This window comes from Pundamilia nyererei, unplaced genomic scaffold (assembly GCF_000239375.1).
Source record: "Pundamilia nyererei isolate P.nyererei 1_Seehausen unplaced genomic scaffold, PunNye1.0 scaffold00183, whole genome shotgun sequence".
NCBI lineage: Eukaryota > Metazoa > Chordata > Actinopteri > Cichliformes > Cichlidae > Pundamilia > Pundamilia nyererei.
This window is the reverse complement of record NW_005187584.1, coordinates 152,939-163,755: the sequence shown is the minus strand read 5'-3', so window position 1 is coordinate 163,755 and position 10,817 is coordinate 152,939. Positions and strand designations below refer to the sequence as shown.

Here is a 10,817-nt window from a genome sequence, read left to right as displayed (position 1 = left end):
AAGGTTTAACTACAGCCAGCTTGAAGGCCTGTGGTACATAGCCGATCATTAGAGATAGGTTGATCATATTTAAGATCGAAGCATTAATTAATGGCCGGACTTCTTCGAGCAGTTTTGTAGGAATGGGGTCTAAAAGACACGTTGATGGTTTGGAGGAAGTAATTATTGAAGTTAACTCAGAAAGATCAATTGGAGGAAAAGAGTCTAACTTAACATCAATGGTACTAAGAGTAGCTGTAGATAATATTACATCTGTGGGATGATTACTGGTAATTTTTTCTCTAATGATTAAAATGTTATTTGTGAAGAAGTTCATGAAGTCCTTACTAGTTAACATTAAAGGGATGGTTGGCTCAACAGAGCTCTGACTTTTTGTCAGCCTGGCTACAGAGCTGAAGAGAAACCTGGGGTTGTTCTTATTTTCTTCAATCAGTGATGAATAGTAAGATGTTTACTCATGATGGCTCGTGCAATGTGAATTTCTACCTGAAGCCCCGTGGAGCTGATTTCCATTTGACTTCTTCAGCTCTTTTTTAATCTCTTTGTGAAATGATCACTATTGTGCTTCCTACAACGTAATCGGCCTGTGGTGCCAACTGACACAACAGTGTGTGTAAAATCCACAGAGGAGAGTTCATGAGTGGGCTGACCGAGAAAAATATTCACGACTCTGAGCGTGCTTGCAAACGGACGGCAAACAAACCGGACATTTTGCCTGATGTCACAGGATAAGTTACAGTAATTAGAGACATCATTGGAGAGTTCACAGTCGAGTGAAAAAAGGATTTATGCATTTTTTAAATAAAACACGACACATTAAACTATGTCGTTATTTATTTAACAAAAGTGAAAGAAGCAGCGTGTAAAGCACAGCCGTATACTTCCAGTTCTGAGGTTGTATTTTTCAAATCAGCTAAGAAGAGACTAATTTTCTTGTCCTGTCGGGGTCACCGTGAAACATGAAACACTGCTTACTCGCTTCTGTTTTGTTCCTAAAGTACTGTTGTCACTTTTGCCCGCCAAGTTACTATTTGACCCAACGATTACACGAACAACAACAAAGATTTCCCTGTAAATGTTTGTACTTTCACTTTTCAAACAGGTTTATTTTTGAAACGTTACAGCATAGTCACTAGGTACAAATAAACCAAAAACACTGACTTTCTAAACTGGACATAGGATAACAGACATAACCACGAAGGTTGTGTTTCTGTAATAAAGTCATTTTACCGCTCAGCAGACGTCTGAAAATGGGAGTAAGCCCTGCACTGCTGAAGGTTACAATAGACTGCTGCACACCGAGCTACGTGCAATGATCAATAAATAACAGAAGTGAGAGGAGCAGCAGCAGTAAGGGAGTAGAGCCGCCCGTTCGGGGGATCCCATCCCAAATTTGACGATGACGTAACATTTCATATTAGCGAAAAGCTGCATCCACCCAAACACCTGTACAGGTTCTGGTCGTCCGGTGGCAGATAAATGATGAGATTTAGAGATTCTCCTTCTGAGAACGGCGTATCGATTCGTAACAGTATCTCACAGCCTTGATCGAGAAGCCTGAGTGCTGGCCTTCATTTGATGCGAGCCGTCAGCCATTTTGGCTTCGCTTGCCAATGCCAAAGACCTTAATCGCATAATTTCAATTTAAGCAGCTGTGCATATGCATGCTCTTTCATACTTACAAAGACACGGCGGTAGAGACAGCACAGAGAGAACATTAAATCAGCACAGCGTCTTTCTTCCAATTCATTCAATTAGACGAAGCAGCCAAATGTAAGAAAATTAGGACCCGGGGAGGATTCGTGGAATTAGCCGTCTAAATAAGATTCATTTTACGAAGCTGGCACTTATGGGAACCTGTAAGCTTATGCCTTTAGTGCCTTTGCACATAAAATCTGTGGAAAAGGGAGGATAAAGTGGCAGCGGTCCAAGACTACTAACTATACAGGGGAGATATATTTAAAGTATGCACAGTGCATGTCACACGAGGACGCCGTAAATTACTTTGAGCTGATGACAATGTAATGCTTTCATTAAACAGAGAAGCCCTGAAATTGCTGCAGGCTAAATTGTGACTTTGGGAAACAGCGTTTTGGCTGAGGGGCATAGGAAAAGGTCCCACAGTGGTGATAAAAATGAGACGAAGGTGACTGCGCACCCTCCCGTTTGATTAAAACGCAGCGGCTTCAATTTTATCTGACAGAATATTAGTCTGAGGCAGTCTTGGTTTAAGTTGCCTTTGTTGCGGCAATGTAGTTGCCGACAAGTTAGAGATGCAGCCCTGCGATCAAAAGGTCAGCAGTTTTAATCCACAGTCCTCCTGGGGAAAATTAGGATGGGGAAAGTAAATGAGTAATGCCTCCACTACTCTCAACAATCTCCATCTCTGTGCCCTCCAGCAGTCCACAAAATTGCAAATGTTGGAGCTGTAAAATTTTCAGCGTGAGAATGAAGACGCACAAAGCATCTCCTAAAAAAGTATAAATGTACCTGCATTGAAGAAAAATGATATTTATATATTTGATGAGTGGTGAATGCAGCATGAATGGAAACTTTCAAAATGTGGAGTGCAAAAAGTGAGCCTTTGTGCTTTGAAACAACACTTTGGGTCACTGAAAAATGAGCTGGTGAAAGTTCCTTCCAGTGTGAAGGTTTTCAGGAGCCCAGGTTCTGTGTTTACATGCAGACTTGTCATGTGTAAAAAACATCCTGTTTTTAGCATGGCCCTGTTTATTTGTAGGCTTCCTATATGTAGGCCAGTATTTGTACACATTCAGGGCTATATCGCCACATTAGACATGCTCTCAACAGCTATTTTTTAAAATTGAAAGCAGAAAAAAGTATTTGTAGCCTAACATGGAAACATAAGTGAAAAATAAAGAAAATCCATCAAATAAACTATAAGCTATAGTGCAGTATGTAAGATGCTGTCCCTTCATCTACTTTGATCCCACAAAAAGCTTCATTTGGCTGTTAATTAAACTTTCTATGTACTTTAATGAAATATGTATTTGATCCCCGATCAAGGGGGTGAGCTCTTGATGGCGAGCACAGAGGGAGCGAGGGAACACGAGGGAGCGACGGTGCAGATGTGATGGGCTGGGGAAACATGAACATAATGAAGCGAAACACAATGAGAGAAACAAGAACTCACACAATTAAATAAACACAGTTGGCAAGGACACAATAACCAAAAGCTAAACAGAATAAGCAACCGAGGCACTACAGAGTCAACCGTAGAATAACAAAGTAGACTAACATCATACAAAATGACAAAAACCATGAGAAAACTCAAAACACTGAAAACAAAAGACCCAGAACCGTGACAATAATGTGTTACCAAGTGGTGGCTGTGGTCCCAGTTATCTTCAAACTTGTGTAGTTTTGGGCTGATCCTCCACCTTCCTCATCATCATCCTTGTGTGGAGCTCCAGAACGAAGGCGACTGTTTTTTTATTGCTTCCATTTCTAGATGATCCCACCAACAGTTGTTACGTCTCCCGATGGTCTTGTAGCCCACTCCAGCCTTGTGTGCTGTACATGCATAATGACTTCAGATCAAGTTGATTACCTGTAATCTGCATGAAACATGGGCTCACAGGCCTGGTATCACTGGCAGCCAGAATTCCAGCTGGATTCAATGAGATCAAGTGCTTATTTCACTCAGCGACATTCAAATCCATTTATAACTTTTATCTAATGCATTTTTTCTACATTTTAGATTGTTATTCTCTTTGTCACTATTAAAATAAAACTACCATAAAACGTTGCAGCTGCCTATTTCGTCAGCAGCTATCAAATAATATACTGCAGTGTCTACTACAGTGAGGAAGAATACAATAAGGAAGTAGGTCCTGAAGGTCACATCTTCACTACTATAATAAAAGAAGCAAACTTTGTTGCTACTCCGGCTCAACCTAGAGTAAGGATCTTTCATTTCAGTTTGTTTGCAATCAGCCACAAACCTTTACATGAAAAAGCCCTCACTGAAGTAGATCTATGTGCTGTTATCAAAGACATCCATGCAGAAGGTCTGCCAAAATGCACTGGTAGCACTTTGTCCACAGCAGTGCATTTTACTCGTCTCTGAGTGACATTATCGGGACTCTAGCTTCCTATTTTTGTCTCGCTGACCAAGGACTTGGCCTACGCAGCACAGAAGTGGGTGGCTCATTAACATTAAAAGGCCAGGCCAGTCCTGCTCCGGAGATGAGAAGAGTCCTTTTTTCTGGAGTCTGCTGCTGTGTCACTGGTAAATAATGAGACTTTTTGTGATGCAGGCCGCCTGGGCAAAGTGGATAAGGTTGGGTAGCTGTAGCTCAGGTGGTAGAGCAGGTCATCTACTGATCGGAAGGTTGGTGGTTCGATTCCCGGCTTCCCCTAGTCTACATGCCAAATGTCCTTGGGCAAGATACTAACCCGAAATTGCTCTCCGATGCATTCATCGGAGTGTGAATGTCAGTTGTGCTTGTGCGAATGGGTGTGAATGGGTGAATGCACAAGTTGTGTAAAGCGCTTTGAGTGCTCAGAAGAGTGGAAAAGCGCTATATAAGAACTAGTCCATTTACCATTTACCAAGTAACCCTGTTCAAGTAGTTGTTTTCTTCCAAAGACTGTGTTTCAAGGTAACAGTTCAAACTGACATCCTGTTAGGCCAGTTATCATCGCAAATTTCAACATCACAAGGAACAAAACAAAATAACATTCATTTATGGATTGTTAGCATTTTTTCAGTTAGCGAAAAGCAGGAAATATTCACTTTAGTGTGATGAAGGTTGGTCTGATGGTTGCCAAAAGCTTTAAATGCAGACATGAGCGAGATCTAAACTCATCCATAAGACAAAGTTTCATGTTGCTGTTTGAATGCTAACTATGCTGGTTTACACACAACTCCCGTGAGTGTGCATCTCTACCTTTATATTAAGTCTATAAGTCCACCTGTGTTTACAGTAACGATAATGCTCTATGCAAAAGGGCATTTCATAATCATTTATTATAAATAATTATGGCTCTGTTTTTCCTATCAGGCCTAAGATAAATATATTGCACCTTTCGTTTTTTAGCTGACTTATCGAGAATTTTCATTACAAATTACCTTCTCAGCCGCGTCCATTTATTTTCACTGCATTCATCACCTCAGCCCGTTTGAATTGGACTCTAAAGGCAAAACATAAGTATAGTTTTTCCAAAAGTAGGCGACACAAACAGCGATGTGCAAGCTCTGTAGAGGCTGCTATGATTATTGCTGTTGTTAATAATGTATTCATGAAGTAACTAATGAAACCCCACCTCATTTACAAGCAGCGGCGACATGTTTGGTTGTGGGAAGCTCTCTGTCTCTTTCACGTAACACTTCATCAGAGCTGCTGAAATTAGAGTCGCAGCCGTGGCCTCACTCCAGTCGTACGCAGGATATAATTACCTTGCTGTGTCTTTGCCTTGTTCCTCATAATTAAACTGCCAATGCCAGCGTTGAAAACATCCGTCACAGCATTATGAAGAAATATGAATTTCTTGGCATTTCACAACATGCATGTGTATTTACTCAATTTTAATTCTCCGAGCAATTTACTGAGCGGTACCGCAAGCAGTTTACCGTCTACGACTTGGAAACATTGAGATGATGGGTAGGTAACAGGGCCAATGCAGGCCCTGCGATAAAAATAATGAAAAAACATTAAAGCCGTAGTATTTAAATTACCACAATGACTGCAGCCTGCCATAAAAATCTATTATAAGAACATGAAGATGAACACTGCCGGAAGCCAGGAGGAAATTATGCTGTGCAGGGAATCAGGATTCGGGACTAACAACTGGAAGTATGGATCATATGAGCGCAATATTGTGGATTTTTAATTTATTTTAAGTAAATGGTAGTTTCTTAATCTTATACTGATTTTAGGGGTAAAAACTGTATTTTAGCATTTTATTATTAGTATTAAGGAAGAGGGTCGGAGTCATTGTTAACCTTCAGCAGTGTATTTTTACACACTTTGTAACTGCAGATAGCACTGATAGTGGTGTAAACAAGCGAGCTGCTGGGCATCTTTTCTCCGTTATGTTCTGTAACACAGGAAACATCCTGACACCAAGATGAATAATACAAGCCTGTAATAACAGCCAATCATTAAGCCAGTCAGACTCAGCCGATGTGAATGCAAGACTAACGTGTGCTGGTTACTTTCAGCAAGACATTTTAAGGACTTCCTGCTATGATACTCGCAGTTCTCACACTGGATCACGCTGGTCACACTTTGTATATCAGTTCAATTTATTGCATAAATGCTTGCTTAAACTTAGAGTACAATGTGTGAAGGAGAGATGAGAAAAACCTTATTATTTACATGTGGAGTTCAGATTTGGGCCCAGACTGTCAAGTCAGGGCTGTGTGCAGGCAGGAGTGGTGGTAAGGAGGACCCAAAGTGCAGACGCTCAGAGGCAAGAGCGTACTTCAAAACAGCTTTAATGCTAAACTCAAAAAGTACCAAAACTGAGAATCCAAAATAAACACGGCCGGACGGCCGGACGGACGAGAGTAGATCACGACCAGGACGGAAGAAAACACAGGCATCCTAACACAGAGAGATTTATTAGCTCAGCTGTTTAACCCTCTCGAGGCGGGCGTCGCCGATTTGCAACAGTTAAAAACTAACAACCTGATTACCCCACATACATATTTTATGAGTTTTTTGTACTCAGAAGTACCACTGCAGGACTTGGTTGTGCATTAGCAACAAAAAGTTTAATTTGAGCCTGAGAGGGTTAATAGAGGGTGTACTGCAGTATTTAAGAGGGACCAGAGAAAAAAGGTACTTGGTGTTGTAGGGATTTGGTGGTTTCAGCCCAGATGATACTCTTCTGTTGCACCACACACACCAGAAAAAACAAAAATGCTAAACAAAATAATGTGGTGCAGCGACACAGGGCTATGACACAAACTCACATGTTTCTAAATGTAAACAGCTACTCGACCTCCAAATTTCTGCTTCAAACACCGACTCTCTGATGCCATGCTTCCTGATGGAGCCGACAGCGAAGGCTCCCCTCGATGCAATTTGTGTGCAAGTCAGCAGTCTGCAATTACCTGCCATCTTTCACCACGAGCGGCCGCACCGTGGCCTTGATGTCAGTCAAAAGGATCATTTCATGTGGAGATCTGAGACCTTTGACACAAACACATGTGTCCTTATAGCAGGTCTCTCTGACCCTGCTTGCTTCTACAGTGTCTCACACACGCATGTACTGTGTGCGACGCTGTCATGTTGTCATGATGACTATAAAGGACTGAATAAGTCAGAGGAAGCTGCTCTGCTCTGTTTGGCTTCCTGTTCTTTGCTCTGCTTCTGACAGGAAGGCGGTCACAAATCATGAAATAAACCAGCTGGAAAGAAAAAAGTGGCCATGCAGAGTATTCGCGTTTTGCATGAAAGGCAGTCATGTCATTAAGTAAATCTGTAGCGACAGGCATGTACGTGAAGAGAAATGGGACCGCACACCAAAAACTGCCCCATCATGTTTACTGTGTACATAAATAGGACAGGAACTTGTAAGCCGTATGGCTGCACACCACACAACTGTGCATCCAAAACTTCAAGTTTTGTCTTCAAATGTAATAAAAGACAGTTTACCAGGACTTGTATGTACTCGTCCCATGCCACGCCTCCTGTCCTGTAGGTTTCTCTTTAGCCTCTTTACGCCGTTCCTTCTGATGACATCCCTTCCTAACAGCTCATCTGCTTCCAGGCCTGCCTAACCTGATTGGCTGTGCAACTTACAACACGCAAACATTACTTGGAGCTAATCGATCACATGCTCTCAAGGCAAAGTAGAAGTGAAAACTTCCTTCAGTGTTCATGGGCTTTTAAATACACTGTGAGAACTGTCGTTTGATGTGGACGTTGTTTTGGTCTCTTCTGGTCTTCTGAGATGCCTGCGAGCCCGATACAGCTTTAGCCTGATATCCATCCATTTTTGTTCTTTTGCTTATCTGGGGCTGGGTCACAGCTGCGTTAGACCTGCGACAGACTGGCGACCTGTACTGGGTACAGCTGGGATAGGCTCCACCCCCCCGCAACCCTGATGAGGATAAGCAGAAGAGAATAGGTGGATGGATTATTAGTTTATCTTAAATTGCATTTATAGTTTGTTTGAAGCTGCATGTGTCTGTGAAGGTTCTCAGTCATCCAGGCCATCGTAGTTTAAGGAGCTTGGAAAGACAAGCGTCTGCACTTCTTTAAGTTTCCTGAAGACATTTCATCTCTGAGAAGCTACTCGGACAAAACTCCCACACACAAACTTAACAATGTAGTGTAGTGAGGAATGCCCAGACCTCTACATTGGAGAGACCAAACAGCCACTTCATAAACGCATGGCACAACATAGAAGAGCCACCTCCACAGGACAAGACTCGGCTGTTCATCTGCATCTAAAGGTCAAAGGTCACTCCTTTGAGGATGCCACTGTTCACATGTTGGACAGAGACGACAGATGGTTTGAAAGAGGCATCTATGGCTGTATCCCAATTCAGGGCCTGCAGCCTTAAAGTACGCAGCCTCAACGGTCCTCAAGGGCCACGTACTCAAAGACCGCTAAGGCCGGAAGTGCGAGGCTTGTGAAATGGGACGGTCTAGCCTCCGTTGTGCTGCCCAGGTTGCCTAGCAACCATGATACTAACAACTGGAAACGTGTCATACAGCTGTGTTTGACAGAAATGAAGGAGACAATCTTTTGTTCATTTGTTTGTTTCTACATGAGCTTTGATCATTCTCTGATTAAGCTCAGCTATTGAACGGCGTGTATTTTAAAGTAAAGGCTTTAAAACCAAGTTAGTACAAATGTCACTGATGTTACATGACTTTGCCGACATGTGGCCAACAGGAATGTTTAATGTTCTTCGTTATTAAACATTTGCACATAAATAAGTGACATAATATTCAGTATTTACTTAAAGTTTACTCTTCGGGCGCCCCTCATCCGCCCTTTTTTTTCGGCAAAATTATCCACACCCACCGCCGCGCTATGCATTCTGGGATATGTTGGGCCACGAAGTCTACACCGCCACAGCCTTAAAATTCAGGGAAATGAAGGACGCATTTGAGGGCCGCATTTCGAGCAGCCTTTGAATTGGGACAGCCTTCGGCGCGCCGCTGTGACATAATCGGCCTTGAAATGCGGCCTTTATGGCTGCAGACTCTGAATTGGGATACAGCCTATGTCCACTGTGAACGGCCATCTTTGAACAGAGGGCGGGGCTTACGACACCAGCTGTCTGCCATCTATAATCCAGCTCCTTTCCCAGACGCCTTAATGACCACTCACATCCTGGGTCCTTTGACCTCAGTAAGTCACATGATAGGGTGGGGGTAGGCTTCACTATGGGTTCGCCTGAAACCTTGGCTGATTGTGACCCACACCCGTTTTTCACACCCTGGCTCGTGTGATCATGTCCCTCTTTGGGGGACTCTCCCACAGGGCTTAAATCTGGGACTCTCCACCAATCGCTGCTCTTAGAACTGAAGAAGCTTCTCGGATGAAACGTCTTCAAGAAACCTAAAGAGACACTTTTCACATCTCATTGTTTAATTGTTTTAGTTTACAATTAAACAATGAGATTGCTGTAATTTTGTTGCAAGCAATTTTAATAGTGTAACCGAGGACAAGGGAAGAGTAAACAGGGCAATGAAAGAAATTGATAATTTATTTATTACATTAATTAAACACACAAATTCCCAGTTATTTCCAGACAGGACTTACAACATCCTGCTGATATCCCAGCTGCACATGAGACTTACCACACAAATGGGGTGAGAAATAACACAACACTGCAAACCGTTACACCCCGTTTAGCGACACTGCAGTCAATTTACCTGTGACACGCACTGCAAACAATTCGGGTCTCAGTACAGCTGGGAAGCAGTGCTATGCATGACCTGTAATCTGGAATATAAAGGGAAGTGGCACAATCAAATAAACAAAAAACAAAGAAGGAGGTTAGTCCGCCCTTACACAACTCACTCACAATCAATACCCGCCTTCACGGCTGGACGAACTAACCAAAACAAAATTCCAAATCAATCAAAAGAACGAACAAAAAAGGACAGCAGAGACAGCACAGCTGAACAACACAAACAACATTATGGAATAAAATATTACCCAATAAAATATCAATTTTGTGAAACCATTCAAAGTCAAAGCTAAAACACACACTCAATATACCTACAATATTGATCCGTCTCCCTGCGCGCAGTCGATCGAGGGCTTGATCAATTCTTCTATTAAAACTCGTGGTCACACTACAAAAGTCCAGCGACACGCATTAAAAATGGGCACCTACAATAACAAATGATCCAAACAAAATGGCAAAAGTCTCTTACCGACAGTATGCCCACTCGCACCCGAGTGAATTAATCACTCTTCTGTTTTTTCCACAGAAGAGTGCTGACCTCACCCCACACACCCACTACCTTTTCATAGCTCTTCAGCCAATCACCTGGCAGAGAGCAACAAACTGCCAGGTGACACGTGTTACAATCGGTTTTCTTAAAGCCTCTTTGAAGTGTTTATAGGTCTGCTACCATAATAAATAAACACAATTCAACAGTTTCCTTATCATTAGTAGTCTTGCCGTTAATTACATTACAGTAAGCTGTCGTATTCAAGGGTTATTGCAAAACAACACAAACTCTGGTTGATTAAACTAATTGATGGCAAACAAACATGTATTTAAAAGGTTCCCAGTACAGGCTTTGATTTCCTGTCAGAAGAAATGTTAGAAAATGCTCCAGGAAGCAAACTCCCACATTACACTGACAGCCTTC

General features: G+C 42.3%; 1 protein-coding gene across 3 annotated transcripts in view; it reads left to right on the top strand.

Moving 5' to 3' along the window:
* pex5la (peroxisomal biogenesis factor 5-like a) overlaps positions 1 to 10,817 on the top strand; it is a 122,174-nt gene that overhangs the window by 91,715 nt on the left and 19,642 nt on the right. The window lies entirely within an intron of this gene.